This window comes from Rattus norvegicus, chromosome 8, assembly GCF_036323735.1.
Source record: "Rattus norvegicus strain BN/NHsdMcwi chromosome 8, GRCr8, whole genome shotgun sequence".
NCBI lineage: Eukaryota > Metazoa > Chordata > Mammalia > Rodentia > Muridae > Rattus > Rattus norvegicus.
In genome coordinates this window covers 19,219,573-19,236,064 of record NC_086026.1, presented here as the reverse complement: position 1 = coordinate 19,236,064, position 16,492 = coordinate 19,219,573, and the positions used below count along the sequence as shown (strand labels likewise).

The window sequence follows — 16,492 nt, the reverse complement described above, 5'->3', positions numbered from 1 at the left end:
CCTCCATGAGAAGCCATATTTCAACGCCTTTCTCCTCTTAACACTGTATAGAAAGGGCATCTCCCAGGCTTGTCCCTGAGAGCATTTGTTCGTATACTTGGGTAACACTTTACAAATTAAAAGACACTTTTATAGAAAACTCTTCCCCAACAATCCCATGAAGCTAGGCCTGAAGTCTGGCTTGTTTCTCTCCATCTCCAGGTCCTTCGATCTCTCTGGGACAGCCAGAATTTTGCAGACTGAGAAACATGTAGAGGAAGCTGGGTCTCTGAAGCTAGTGGAGTTCTGGTAAGAAGACCCGAGAAGGGTGTGGATCAGAGACTGGGAGCAATGCAAATCTGGCAGGAAATGTCTTGGTTCAGATCACCCACAGGTTTTCTTTCTCAGGCTCAGCATTTGCCTGCTTCCTTTCCCTTTCTCCTCTGTCAACGGTAGCTTTTACCACAGCTCTGCTCACAGGCGAGCACTCACTTCCTCATTCTCTGCCCAGTGCACCTCTGCGTCTGTCAGATTGGGTGCAATGCTACTTCTGGTTCCTCAGCTTGCTCCCTGGGACGATCCTCTCATCTTGAGCACTAGAGAACTCTAGTAACAGGAGGCTCAAGGGCCTTCCTCAGCAGGTCGGGTTCCTGTTCTCACCTACACCCTCACCCTCGGCTGGAGTCCCCATTCCAGAGAAAATCTCAGAAGGCCTTCATCTTCCAGGCGCTTCTCCGGCGGAAGCTGGGTTTAGTGGTGACCCCACTAATTGTCTCCCAACTCTTTTATGCTCTTTCCACACATGGCCTCCAGAACACCACGGCCTCTGGCTTTCCCTCAGTACCACTGGCTGATCCATCTCAGGCTTCTTGGAAACAGTCTGTCCTTACTGGAGAACTGCAGGCCCAGCCTCTTGTTTTCCTTTCTGCTTTAACCATGCCCACTGCTGTGGTGATTCTAGCCACGTCAATGCCTCGAGCGTCGCCAACATCTCCCACAATGATGTCTCTATACCGCATTCAGGCTCCTTGCCCAGCTGTGTAATAATAGCATTTCCTTTCCTCATCACATGCAATCCTTCGCTCATCCTTAAGTGAATCCAGAGGCTGCCACATTACCTGGGCCCAGGCTCTAAAGTGCAAGCATTTGTGTGTGTTCCTTCTCCCGCTCCCCATTATCCTTCTCTTAGCTGCCTCGATCCCGTCCCCTACGGTTCACGCAACCCATCTGTCAGAACGATCACTTTAAAGTATATGTTGACCCAGGAATGTCTCCCTCTCCTCCAGCCCTTGATGACATTCCTTGATATTCAGAATAACTCAAAATCCTTCCAGTGTGTGCTCACATGCTAATTGCTTCACTAGTTCTCCAGGTCTCCATTAAAAAGCAACTGTACAGTCCGTCTCCACGGGACTCCAAGGAGGCATGGTCTAGATCCTGGTTGTTTTGGCCTATGGAATGCAACTTAAATGACAGTGTGCCACTTCTGAGTCTGTCCTCTTTAAGAACCCTGGTGTGACATCGTGACAAAATGCCTGGAAAAACAGCTTCAGGGAGAAGGTTCTGTTTTTTTTGTTTTTTTTGTTTTTGTTTTTTTTTTTTAATTCACAGTTTGAGGATGCTGTCCACAGAGATGGGGCCAGGCATGGTGGTAAGAGTGCTGTAACTGTGGCAGCAGGAATGTGACCCAGCTGGACACATTGTGTTCACGGTCAGGAAGCTGGTGCTCGCATTTCAATCTGTCTGGGCCCCCAGCCTGTGCTACAATGCTGTTCTCATTCCAGATGTATCTTCCTTCCTCAGTTGAACCTCTTTGGAAAGGCCCTCACAGATACATGTGTTTCCTAGGGGATTCTAAATTCCATCAAGATGGCACGGGATTAGTCATCACACTTCTGCCCTCAACAGCTGGACAGAGTAATGTGGCCATCCCAGACTGCCAGCCTTGCAAGCCAACAGCTGACCCTAAGCGAACAGGTCAGCATGTGAACTCAGCAGAACTGTAAACTCCCAGGCAAGATATGTGTGAATTAAGTTCTGGGCTGTCCAGCTGTTTTATGCAACACCATTGTGGAAATACGTAACTAGTATAAGTGTTCTCAAAGTCCTTATGTGACCCACAGTTTCCCCTATAACTCTGACACCGTTTTCCATCACTGTGTGCAAACCTTGGTCACTGTGTGCTGCAGCCTCAGGTCCTTTGCACTTCCTGTTTACTTAGCCTGTCCACTTCCACTGAGACTTACTTAGAGGATACCACATGATGCACAGATGTCTTTTAAACACGGAAGCTATAGACTGGCCAATGGTGACAGTCAAGGTCACAGAATGGGATTGCGGTCCTGAGTGTCCCTGCTCAGGAACTCATCTTTTAGTAATTGAACTAGAGGAAACGCTTCAAGAGAAGGGCCAGGAGACCAGCTTGGCATAGAGGGTGGAGAAGAGAGTGCTCCTTTGACAATTAGCAGAGTGAGAGTTTCTTACTGCCCCCTCCTTGACTCCAGTGGATTCTCCATGCTGCCTGCTTTGCCTGACATTTCTCAAGAGCATTCCTATTGCCATCCAATCTGTAATATTTATCTATATTTATTTCTTTTCTCCTCATCTCCTCCAACTGCTGGACAACTGTAGATTTCTTATAGAAAGCCACTGGTATCTTGTTAACTCTCAGAGCCTTGGTCCTCGAAGCAGAGCCAGGTGTGCCGGAATCCTTACACACTTGATTGCTGAATGTCCCATATGGGTGGACAGTAGATTGCAAGAGAAGGTGTCAACACTGAGGCTTTAATGCCCTCTGAAGCTGTAGCTGCAATGGGTATTTGGGAGGATACAGAAGATGGACTTCCCAATTTCCAAGGCCAACTTGAAAGGATGTAACAAGCAGGGAGAGGCTCCAGATCAGAGTGACCCTTCCCTAAGCAGCTCCTTAACAGGATGGGCAGAACAGGGCTTTGCTCTGGTTCCTTCTTGATATAGGGATGTGGGCCTCGGGGACATGAAGACTTTCTTAGCCCTTGTCCTTAGAAACACCTGAGAGAAAGCCCAGATACTTCAGGGTAAGAGAAAGACACATTTGGGGACTGTGTTACTCACTGTCCCCACAAGACTGGAAAGATCAGTGGGAGATTCCCTCCTCTCAGGCAGGGTCAGTGACTCTAGTAACAGTCCTAAGCCATATCACAGCAATCAATTCTCCAGCACAGCCACTCACACAGACAACCTATTCCCCGGGACCAGCTACCACCAGGTCCTTTCTGCACCTTATATCTCACTGCACTGTAACAATTGCCTGTTATTCCAAAAGCCAGTGAGGTCAGTTCCTTCTCTCCCAATACTCGTCTTGACCAACTGTGGTAGGTGATAAGTTAGAGGTCAGCGGCACCTGTGGAAAACCCTTGCCATGTATGTTTCCAGCGTCTCTCTAAGGACTCAAGTTATCAGTACTTTTTTTGTATACTGATACTCTGTAACCTTTGGGACTTATGTCCCATCGACTCTCCTCAAAACCTAAAATGCTCAGGAATTGTTCCACTTCCCAGGAAACCAAGCTCAGAGGACAGATGAGTAACACAGGAGTCTCACCTCTTTGGTGCACTTTGATCCAAAGCAGAACCAAAGTAACTCAAGGAGGTAGATGGTTTCCAAATTACCGATAAATGCCCCAGAGAGGCAGCAGAACGTGGCTGTACCCACCCTCCCTCCTTATTTTCTTTTGAGTCTTTTTAAAAGAAGCTTTCAACTCAGTGCAGCATCACAAATGCTAATCCCTTACAGTTGGATGATTCTTTATAATACAGATGTCTTTCACATCTGGTATCACAGTGGGTCTGACATCAACCTTATGAAGTCGACTAGCCTGCTGTAAATGATCTGTTCTGTTCTAGGCAAAGGCCTAAGGCTCTGGGAGGGTAAATGACCTGCCCCAGTTCACCTGAATTGTAATAACATTGAACATCATTACAGAATTCTTAGTGTTTTATATACATTAGCTCACATGATTCTCACAGCACCCCCTCAGGGGCAGGTATATTCTTCTCCCCAGAACACTGAGGTTCCCAGGGGAGATGTACACAGTCCAGACATTTATCCAGGAAGAAATGGAGCTGGGACAAGGACTCAGAAACCTTACTGACTTGAAATAGCCCTTCCCACACCGGAGAAGATTGATGTGTCCAAAGCATTGTTTAAGAAGGCTAGGATCGTTTCACTGACAAAAGGGAGATTTTTACTGGGGAAAGAACTGTGGTTTAGAAGGATTCCAGAGGTGGGGTTGGAAGAGGGATGGCTGGGGTCTGAGAAGTGCAGGAGGGCTGCAGCTGAAGCTCTTGAGAGCTGTGGGCCAGGCAGTACCTGCTCCCTGAGCAGGGTACATTGCTCCTTCTTGCAGTTTGAGCACACTAGATAGTCAATAAGCAGTTGATAAATAGATGGAAGGGTGACTTTCAAACTAGAAGAGCAGAAAAATAAACTAAAGAAACATTTCAGAAACTATTAAAGTGAAAGCCATCATGTCTTAGACTATAACCATTATTTATTGTGTGAGCATGATGTGGGTACCTGGGAGGAGAGACGTCACTACCTGCCGTGGGGCACACAGGGCCAAGGACAACTCCCCAGTCCTGCCTTCTCTGCCTCTCACAGGTCCCTGGTCTGTGTCAATCATCAAGTCAGCCTCTGAGTGGCATTTTGGGCACAGGCTGTATCTGGGCAGTTGGGGTCGTTATGAAAATCTTTGTCTACATTCAAACTGGAGTTACAAGCCCACTTTCTCGTTTTTTCAATATGTGCTACCTGGGAAGTTAGGGCAGGTTGCAGGGCTGAGAGCTTTCTCCTCCCCTCCTCCCCAGGCACTAGCCATTCGGGTGGGAACTGGGGCAGGGGGGTTGGGGGGGGAGGTGCACAGGAAATGGAGGTGTGATCTTCTGTAAGTGGTTATGGCATGGTGTATGAGTATCCTAGGCCCCGTAGTGGTTTAATTGAATTCTGTCTGCTCTGGTAACTGTTACTGTTTAACCTGAAGGTGAGATAGGGCAAGCTTTGCTTCATCTAGCTACTATGTTCATCTTTAAGACATGGGTTTCTTCCAGAACTGCATGAGGATGCCAAAGTTTCTCTTCTCACACTCCAAAGTCCAGTGGGAATGAATTCATGGATACCATTTCCATATTCTTTCCAGGTCTCCTCTTGCTCTGCGAGAACACGCTCTACCAAGCCTCCTCTTTCAGAAATTTCAGGAACAAGGGCTACCAATCTTCATGTTCATTTACATCTCAAAACTTCAGAGTAGACATGGAAGAGCCTTTCAAGAACTTCCTCCTCATGCTCTTCTTCAATATGGATTTGCAGATTCTGTGTGGCAAAAAGAATCTCTAAGACACTCCACTGTCCATGAGAGATGCTAGAATGTCCTTGGCTTGGGCAGGATTGTGGAGCACCCTTCTACCATTCCTGGGGATTTACCACTAATGGCACAGGAAGTTACAGACTTCAACTCTAATCCGACCCTTCGCCTCCTTCTCTTCCTTCTCCCAAGTCTCTTTGTATAGAGAGTAGGGAGGAAATGAGACATGGACCTAGATCAGTTCTGCTGCCTCTTAGGACGTTGGGCATCAGAGCAGGGGCCAGAGATGTCTACCGTGAATAGAGGTGTGCTCTTTGTGTTCAATTTTACTTAGCTGTAATTTACATTTTTATACTTATTTATGTCTGTACATGTTGTATATATACGTTGTGTGTATTGTGTGTGTTGTATGTATGTTATGCGTGTGTTGTATGTGCTATGTGTGCATGTGTGTTGTGTGTATACATGTATGTGTTTTATGTGTGTTATGTGTGCATGTATGTGTGTTGTCCGTGTGTGTATTATATGTGTATGGTGTGTGTGTTGTGTGTGCATGCATGTGTTGTGTGTGTTGTGTGTACATGTATGTTCTGTGTGCATACATGTGTGGTCTGTGTGTGTTGTATGTGTGTGTATTATATTGTGTATGTGTTGTGTGTGCTATGTGTGCATGCATGTGTTGTATGTGTTGAATGTGTATACATGTATATTGTGTGTGCACGTGTGTGTGTGTGTGTGTGTGTGTGTACATAGTCCATGGCACACATGTGGAAGTCAGAGGAAAACTTGAAGGGGTCAGTGCTCTCCTTCCACTACATGGGGCTGAAGATGAAACTCAAATTGGCAGCAAGTCCCTTTGCCTGCTGAGCCACCTTGCTGGCCCTAATGTGTTCTTTTTATTTTTTAGATTCTCCTGGAACACTCAAAACACTGTAACATTTTTGAACAAACTTCCGATATTAGTGCAGAAATGTTTATTTTCTACAAGATAAAAATGGGGGCCACGTTCCATTGTTTTTCTAAGGAAGCAGAGAAAGATATGAACATAGAAAGGCAGTAGCCTGAGACTCTGTTGGAGAAGGGTTGGGCATGAAGGTGGTGAAATCTCATGGTGGAGATTATGTACATCCTGACGCCCATGTGAAGCCCTTCACATGAAAACAACCATATTTAGTTAAGGTTCCTGTCTTTATGAGATAGAACTGTGTGGTAAGGCAGAGGTTTCTGCTGTGTGTCCATGTGTCTGTGTGTCCTTGTGTCAGGAAACACATAGAGCAGTGGGAGTGAGTGGAGAGGAAGGTGGGAAGACAAATGGATGGGGTGCGTTAGAGATATGGAAACTGGCAAAAATGCCTCACCCCAAACTATAGCATCGGCCTCTCGGCTGCCTAATTGTTTAACCATTGGTGCATTTGTCCTTCATGTTCAAATTAATTTTCTAAAAGCACTTAGAAGAGCAGGAGTCAGAAGTTTGAATTCATGTCTCCGTCCTCTCATGCAAAACTGTCAACTCTGTCCAACTCACGTGCCTTCCTGGCTTCTCCTAAGCCGACTTCATAAATGTGCACAGCAGTGGGGATCTGGATGGTGGGATTGTTCCCTCTGAGGAAGAGACGCTTTGTGTATGGCTGCTTTTTCGATAGCTGGAACACGATCTTTCTCTTGGTCTACTTTTTTTTTCACTTTGGAGGAATGCCCAATAGATATGATTGTTTGTCATTTAAATAAAGAGCAAATGTGTCTGCAGACGTAGAGGTGATAATCTAGAAAGATCTTGTTGTCCCTGAGGGACATTTGCTTTATCCTTTGTCACAGCCGAGGAAAAGAAATTTAATAGAGGTATGTTGAAAGGAATACATTGCTTTTTTTGTAATATTATGAGCAGGAGCCAAATGACTTCTCTTAATTCTCTGTTCCTTAACAAGCATAGAAAGAAAAAACTCAGAGTATTTAAATGAGATATTTATATACACCAAAAGAATATTTATACCATGTGAATAAAGCACTAAAAAAAGACAAAACTGGGGCTAAAGAGATGCTTCCGCAGCTAAAAGTGTTTGATGCTCTCGCAGAGGACCTGAGCTTGGTTCCAAGCACCCACCTACATCAGTTGGTCCTCAGCTACCTGTGACTCCAGTTTCAAGGGGTCTGATTCTGTCTTTTGACCTCCATACGTACCTACCTACATACCTACACACACACACACACACACACACACACACACACACACACACACACACACACAAATACATCTTAAAAAAAAGAAAAAAGCCAAAGTGAACATCTTTGTATTTGGTACCCCAAAAGGACAGAAGGACAGAGCTGATCCTCATTGGGCTCTCTGAAGGCATAGGAAGTCCTCAGGCTACCCCTCTCCCTCCCTCTGCTGTGACTACACTTTTCTCTTTAAGGGCTTTGGGAAAAGCTGTGTTCAATAAACATCACCTGAGACCTAAGTGGGCTCACCTCGTGCTGAGTGTGATGTTTCCACCAGCAGCCTGTTAGTTTCAGTTTGCACGGATGAGGTTTGCCCACGTGGGTTCACATGATCTGCCCCAGGCAGACCAAAGGTACAGTGTTGCATGAACACACAGGCGTGTGCTAACGATTCTCACAGGAAAAACTGGGCCATTCTCCACGTGCGCCTCTACATTCTGTGTGAGTTTCGAACATCACTGTCCATGCCTTCTGATGTACAAGGGGCAGCGGTTTCTCTAAGTTTCGATCCATGTGACAAAATAGCTTGTCTTTAAAGTAGAGCACATTCACTTCACTAGAGAATGCCAGATGGCGTTTCAGGTTCTGATGGTCCGTCTGTCTTCCAGCGGTGGACAGACAATGCCAGTGTCTCTTAATTCACCAGCTATGAACTGCCAGGCTTCTGGGAATGTCCAGAGTGGCGCCTGAGTGACATCTTTTTAATGAAAGCGATCAGGTATCCGTGTGTACTTACATCCATTTCTGTCCTGTGTGTATGCACCCAGGTCTCATCGGGTTACCTGTTTCATTCTGCTGTAAGTTCAGATATGAATGCCTTCGATGAACAGAAATCCCTCCAGGTATCTGTAGAGAGACTATCTTGTGTATTACATGGGTGTATCAGCTGTTAATTAAAAAGCCCTGTGGCCTAGAGGAAAGGGTTGAATAGGAAATGGAACACCCAGGAGGCAAAAAGAATTCTGGGATAGAGCCAGGCACGGGAGATTCACCTAGGAAACTGTGCTGAGACATACGCAATATGGTACCCAAGCACAGGTTACCAGCCGCACAACAGAATAAAATAAGTGGGTTGTTTTAAGTTATGATCTATTTGGAGAAGAGCCTAACTGTATGACTGAGGTATTTGCAAATATATTTTGAGTCCGAGTCTAATTTCTGGGACTGGAGCTGGGAGGAAGAACGAGACCAAACTTGTACAAACTTGTATCTCAGTGAAGATGTATATTCCAGTTTGTAGACTCACTTTTCACTTTAAAACAGTATGTATTTCTTTCCTGTGTGTGTATATGTGTGTGCAGTTACTTACAGAAGCCAGAAGAGGAGCTAGTCCCCTGGAGCAAGAGTTAACAGTTGTTCTTGACATGGTGGAAACTGAATTTTAGTTCTCTTTAAGGGCATCTTGGTAAGAGCAACTGAACTCCTGCCATCTCTCCAGCCCTTCACGTTCTGTTGCCCTATTCCAAACAGAGAAGATATTCTCCCTTTTAAGGAATGTAATTCTTGAGTTGATTATAACTGAACTTATCAGTCTTTCATTATGATTCCTATGCAGTATTAGAAGTTCTATGCGGGTCTCTGCTCCCAAACCCCTTGGGACAGAGACCTCACCGCCTGGTCAGGTGGGCACTCCTGAGGCTGCAGAGCGGAAGAGACCACCAACACTGCCCACCCCTGCTCACATCCCTGGCCCAAGAGGAAACTGTATAAGGCCTCTGGGTCCCCGTAGAGGAGGGCCCAGGAGCAGCAGATCCACTGCGTCTGAGACACCGCCAGAACTTGAAGGGACTGACTGGATAAACAGTTCTCTGCACCCAAATCCCGTGGGAGGGAGAGCTAAACCTTCAGAGAGGCAGACACACCTGGGAAACCAGAAGAGACTGCACTCTGCACACATCTCTGACGCCAGAGGAAAACAGCAAACACCATCTGGAACCCTGGTGCACAGAAGCTCCTGGAAAGGGCGGCGCAGATCTTCCTGGTTGCTGCCGCTGCAGAGAGCTCGTAGGCAGCACCCCACGAGGAAACTTGAGCCTCGGGACCAGAGGTAAGACCAACTTTTCTGCTGCAAGTGACCTGCCTGGTGAACTCAAGACACAAGCCCACAGGAACAGCTGAAGACCTGTAGATAGGAAAAACTACACGCCCGAAAGCAGAACACTCTGTCCCCATAACTGGCTGAAAGAAAACAGGAAAACAGGTCTACAGCACTCCTGACACACAGGCTTATAGGACAGTCTAGCCACTGTCAGAAATAGCAGAACAAAGTAACACTAGAGATAATATGATGGCGAGAGGCAAGCACAGGAACCCAAGCAACAGAAACCAAGACTACATGGCATCATCGGAGCCCAATTCTCCCACCAAATCAAACACGGAATATTCAAACACACCAGCAAAGCAAGATCTAGTTTCAAAAGCATATTTGATCATGATGCTGGAGGACTTCAAGAAAGACGTGAAGAACTCCCTTAGAGAACAAGTAGAAGCCTACAGAGAGGAATCGCAAAAATCCCTGAAAGAATTCCAGGAAAACATAAATAAACAAGTAGAAGCCCATAGAGAGGAGTCAAAAAATCCCTGAAAGAATTCCAGGAAAACATAAATAAACAAGTAGAAGCCCATAGAGAGGAGTCACAAAAATCCCTGAAAGAATTCCAGGAAAACACAATCAAACAGTTGAAGGAATTAAAAATGGAAATAGAAGCAATCAAGAAAGAACACATGGAAACAGCCCTGGATATAGAAAACCAAAAGAAGAGACAAGGAGCTGTAGATATGAGCTTCACCAACAGAATACAAGAGATGGAAGAGAGAATCTCAGGAGCAGAAGATTCCATAGAAATCATTGACTCAACTGTCAAAGATAATGTAAAGCAGAAAAAGCTACTGGTCCAAAACATACAGGAAATCCAGGACTCAATGAGAAGATCAAACCTAAGGATAGTAGGTATAGAAGAGAGTGAAGACTCCCAGCTCAAAGGACCAGTAAATATCTTCAACAAAATCATAGAAGAAAACATGCCTAACCTAAAAAAAGAGATACCCTTAGGCATACAAGAAGCCTACAGAACTCCAAATAGATTGGACCAGAAAAGAAACACCTCCCGTCACATAATAGTCAAAACACCAAACACACAAAATAAAGAAAGAATATTAAAAGCAGTAAGGGAAAAAGGTCAAGTAACATATAAAGGCAGACCTATCAGAATCACACCAGATTTTTCGCCAGAAACTATGAAAGCCAGAAGATCCTGGACAGATGTCATACAGACCCTAAGAGAACACAAATGCCAGCCCAGGTTACTGTATCCTGCAAAACTCTCAATTAACATAGATGGAGAAACCAAGATATTCCATGAAAAAACCAAATTTACACAATATCTTTCTACAAATCCAGCACTACAAAGGATAATAAATGGTAAAGCCCAACATAAGGAGGCAAGCTATACCCTAGAAGAAGCAAGAAACTAATCGTCTTGGGAAGAAAACAAAGAGAAGAAAAGCACACAAACATAACCTCATATCCAAATATGAATATAACAGGAAGCAATAATTACTATTCCTTAATATCTCTCAACATCAATGGCCTCAACTCCCCAATAAAAAGACATAGATTAACAAACTGGATATGCAACGAGGACCCTACATTCTGCTGCCTACAGGAAACAGACCTCAGAGACAAAGACAGACACTACCTCAGAGTGAAAGGCTGGAAAACAACTTTCCAAGCAAATGGTCAGAAGAAGCAAGCTGGAGTAGCCATTCTAATATCAAATAAAATCAATTTTCAACTAAAATTCATCAAAAAAGATAAGGAAGGACACTTCATATTCATCAAAGGAAAAATCCACCAAGATGAACTCTCAATCCTAAATATCTATGCCCCAAATACAAGGGCACCTACATACATAAAAGAAACCTTACTAAAGCTCAAAACACACATTGCACCTCACACAATAATAGTAGGAGATTTCAACACCCCACTCTCATCAATGGACAGATCATGGAAACAGAAATTAAACAGAGACGTAGACAGACTAAGAGAAAAGTCATGAGCCAAATGGACTTAACAGATATTTATAGAACATTCTATCCTAAAGCAAAAGGATATACCTTCTTCTCAGCTCCTCATGGTACTTTCTCCAAATATAATTGGTCAAAAAACGGGCCTCAACAGGTACAGAAAGATAGAAATAATCCCATGCGTGCTATCAGACCACCACGGCCTAAAACTGGTCTTCAATAATAATAAGGGAAGAATGCCCACATATACGTGGAAATTGAACAATGCTCTACTCAATGATAACCTGGTCAAGGAAGAAATAAAGAAAGAAATTAAAAACTTTTTAGAATTTAATGAAAATGAAGGTACAACATACCCAAACTTATGGGACACAATGAAAGCTGTGCTAAGAGGAAAACTCATAGCGCTGAGTGCGTGCAGAAAGAAACAGGAAAGAGCATATGTCAGCAGCTTGACAGCACACCTAAAAGCTCTAGAACAAAAAGAAGCAAATACACCCAGGAGGAGTAGAAGGCAGGAAATAATCAAACTCAGAGCTGAAATCAACCAAGTAGAAACAAAAAGGACCACAGAAAGAATCAACAGAACCAAAAGTTGGTTCTTTGAGAAAATCAACAAGATAGATAAACCCTTAGCCAGACTAACGAGAGGACACAGAGAGTGTGTCCAAATTAACAAAATCAGAAATGAAAAGGGAGACATAACTACAGATTCAGAGGAAATTCAAAAAAATCATCAGATCTTACTATAAAATCCTATATTCAACAAAACTTGAAAACCTGCAGGAAATGGACAATTTCCTAGACAGATACCAGGTGCCGAAGTTAAATCAGGAACAGATAAACCAGTTAAACAACCCCATAACTCCTAAGGAAATAGAAGCAGTCATTAAAGGTCTCCCAACCAAATAGAGCCCAGGTCCAGACGGGTTTAGTGCAGAATTCTATCAGACCTTCATAGAAGACCTCATACCAATATTATCCAAACTATTCCACAAAATTGAAACAGATGGAGCACTACCGAATTCCTTCTATGAAGCCACAATTACTCTTATACCTAAACCACACAAAGACCCAACAAAGAAAGAGAACTTCAGACCAATTTCCCTTATGAATATCGACGCAAAAATACTCAATAAAATTCTGGCAAACCGAATTCAAGTGCACATCAAAACAATCATCCACCATGATCAAGTAGGCTTTATCCCAGGCATGCAGGGATGGTTTAATATACGGAAAACCATCAACGTGATCCATTATATAAACAAACTGAAAGAACAAAACCACATGATCATTTCATTAGATGCTGAGAAAGCATTTGACAAAATTCAACACCCCTTCATGATAAAAGTCCTGGAAAGAATAGGAATTCAAGGCCCATACCTAAACATGGTAAAAGCCATATAGAGCAAACCAGTTGCTAACATTAAATTAAATGGAGAGAAACTTGAAGCAATCCCACTAAAATCAGGGACTAGACAAGGCTGCCCACTCTCTCCCTACTTATTCAATATAGTTCTTGAAGTTCTAGCCAGAGCAATCAGACAGCAAAAGGAGGTCAAGGGGATACAGATCGGAAAAGAAGAGGTCAAAATATCACTATTTGCAAATGATATGATAGTTTATTTAAGTGATCCCAAAAGTTCCACCAGAGAACTACTAAAGCTGATAAACAACTTCAGCAAAGTGGCTGGGTATAAAATTAACTCAAATAAATCAGTAGCCTTCCTCTACACAAAAGAGAAACAAATCGAGAAAGAAATTAGGGAAACGACACCCTTCATAATAGACCCAAATAATATAAAATACCTCGGTGTGACTTTAACCAAGCAAGTAAAAGATTTGTACAATAAGAACTTCAAGACTCTGATGAAAGAAATTGAAGAAGACCTCAGAAGATGGAAAGATCTCCCATGCTCATGGATTGGCAGGATTAATATAGTAAAAATGGCCATTTTACCAACAGCGATCTACAGATTCAATGCAATCCACATCAAAATACCAATCCAATTCTTCAAAGAGCTAGACAGAACAATTTTCAAATTCATCTGGAATAACAAAAGACACAGGATAGCTAAAACTATCCTCAACAATAAAAGGACTTCAGGGGGAATCACTATCCCTGAACTCAAGCAGTATTACAGAGCAATAGTGATAAAAAGTGCATGGTATTGGTAGAGAGACAGATAGATAGACCAATGAAACAGAATTGAAGACCCAGAAATGAACCCACACACCTGTGGGCACTTGATTTTTGACAAAGGAGCCAAAACCATCCAATGGAAAAAAGACAGCATTTTCAGCAAATGGTGCTGGTTCAACTGGAGGTCAACATGTAGAAGAATGCAGATCGATCCATGCTCATCACCGTGTACAAAGCTTAAGTCCAAGTGGATCAAGGACCTCCACATCAAACCAGATACACTCAAACTAATAGAAGAAAAACTAGGGAAGCATCTGGAACACATGGGCAGTGGAAAAAATTTCCTGAACAAAACACCAATGGCTTATGCTCTAAGATCAAGAATCGACAAATGGGATCTCATAAAACTGCAAAGCTTCTGTAAGGCAAAGGACACTGTGGTTAGGACAAAACGGCAACCAACAGATTGGGAAAAGATCTTTACCAATCCTACAACAGATAGAGGCCTTATATCCAAAATATACAAAGAACTCAAGAAGTTAGACCGCAGGGAGACAAATAACCCTATTAAAAAATGGGGTTCATAGCTAAACAAAGAATTCACAGCTGAGGAATGCCGAATGGCTGAGAAACACCTAAAGAAATGTTCAACATCTTTAGTCATAAGGGAAATGCAAATCAAAACAACCCTGAGATTTCACCTCACACCAGTGAGAATGGCTAAGATCAAAAACTCAGATGACAGCAGATGCTGGTGAGGATGCGGAGAAAGAGGAACACTCCTCCATTTTTGGTGGGATTGCAGACTGGTACAACCATTCTGGAAATCAGTGTGGAGGTTCCTCAGAAAATTGGACATTGAACTGCCTGAGGATCCGTCTATACCTCTCTTGGGCATATACCCACAAGATGCCCCAACATATAAAAAAGACACGTGGGCTGGAGAGATGGCTCAGCCGTTAAAGGCTAGGCTCACAACCAAAAAAGACACGTGCTCCACTATGTTCATCGCAGCCTTATTTATAATAGCCAGAAGCTGGAAAGAACCCAGATGCCCTTCAACAGAGGAATGGATACAGAAAATGTAGTACATCTACACAATGGAATATTACTCAGCTATCAAAAACAATGACTTTATGAAATTCGTAGGCAAATGGTTGGAACTGGAAAATATCATCCTGAGTGAGGTAACCCAATCACAGAAAAACACACATGGTATGCACTCATTGATAAGTGGCTATTAGCCCAAATGCTTGAATTACCCTAGATGCCTAGAACAAATGAAACTCAAGACAGATGATCAAAATGTGAATGGTTCACTCCTTCTTTAAAAGGGGAACAAGAATACCCTTGGCAGGGAATAGAGAGGCAAAGATTAAAACAGACACAGAAGGAACACCCATTCAGAGCCTGCCCCACATGTGGCCCATACATATACAGCCATCCAATTAGACAAGATGGATGAAGCAAAGAAGTGCAGGCCGACAGGAGCCGGATGTAGATCGCTCCTGAGAGACACAGCCAGAATACAGCAAACACAGAGGCGAATGCCAGCAGCAAACCACTGAACTGAGAATAGGACCCCCGTTGAAGGAATCAGAGAAAGAACTGGAAGAGCTTGAAGGGGCTCGAGACCCCATATGTACAACAATGCCAAGCAACCAGAGCTTCCAGGGACTAAGCCACTACCTAAAGACTATACATGGACTGACCGTGGACTCTGACCTCATAGGTAGCAATGAATATCCTAGTAAGATCACCAGTGGAAGGGGAAGCCCTGGGTCCTGCTAAGACTGAACCCCCAGTGAACTAGATTTTTCGGGGGAGGGCGGCAATGGGGGGAGGGGAACACCCATAAAGAAGGGGAGGGGGTGGGATTAGGGGGATATTTGCCTGGAAACCGGGAAAGGGAATAACACTCGAAATGTATATAAGAAATACTCAAGTTAATAAAAAAAAAAAGTTCTATGCAAACCTGAAATCATATGGATGTTTTACATATTCAAATATTTTGCCTTTGACCTTTATGACTATGCATGTACGTGTGTGTGTGTGTGTGTGTTTGTGTGTGTGTGTGTGTGTGTGTGTGTGTGAGAGAGAGAGAGAGAGAGAGAGAGAGAGAGAGAGAGAGAGAGAGAGAGAGAACATTTAGACAGAGACAGAGATTTTCTTAGTCATGGTTTCTCTTACTCTTACTGTGATGAAAGATTTTTTTGGCTTATAAGTCCTCCTTGCTGCTCATCTTTGGAGGATAAGAACTCAAAACAGGACATGAACCTGGAGGCAGAAGCTGATACAGAGGTCATAGAGGGGTGCTGTTCACTGGCTTGCTCCCTATGGCTTGCTCTGCCTGCTGTCTTACAGAACGCAGGACCAACCTAGGGATAGAATCACCCACAGTGGGCTGGGACCTCCCCATCAATAACTAATTTTAAAAATGCCCTACAGACTTGCATGCAGCCCAATCATATGGAAACATTTTCTCAATTGAGGCTCCCTCCTTTCAGATGACTCCAGCTTGTGTCGTGTTGACTTAAACTAGGCAGTACACTCACAGATGCTTTAGTTTAAGTTTTCGGAAGTTTAGGCTTACAGTACTCGACTTTGTTGATTATGGGCCCACGGGAAAGCAGGATGTCATGGTAGCAGGAGTTTGTGGAGGAAGAGGATGTGTGCTTCTTGGAAGACAGTAAACATAGAACAAGGAAAGAGAGCCAGACCAGTTTAACCTCCAAAATCATGTCCATAGCCACCCGCTTCTCAAACTACACTTCAACCCCTAAAGT

General features: G+C 43.7%; 1 long non-coding RNA gene across 1 annotated transcript in view; it reads left to right on the top strand.

Annotated features, from left to right (window-relative positions):
- LOC103693014 (uncharacterized) overlaps positions 1–15,680 on the top strand; it is a 42,339-nt gene extending 26,659 nt beyond the window's left edge. The window contains exons 2-3 of the long non-coding RNA XR_593777.4: positions 202–288; positions 5,156–15,680. This is a non-coding gene — a long non-coding RNA (uncharacterized LOC103693014). The remainder of the gene's footprint in view (positions 1–201; positions 289–5,155) is intronic.
- Positions 15,681–16,492: the final 812 nt, after the last annotated feature.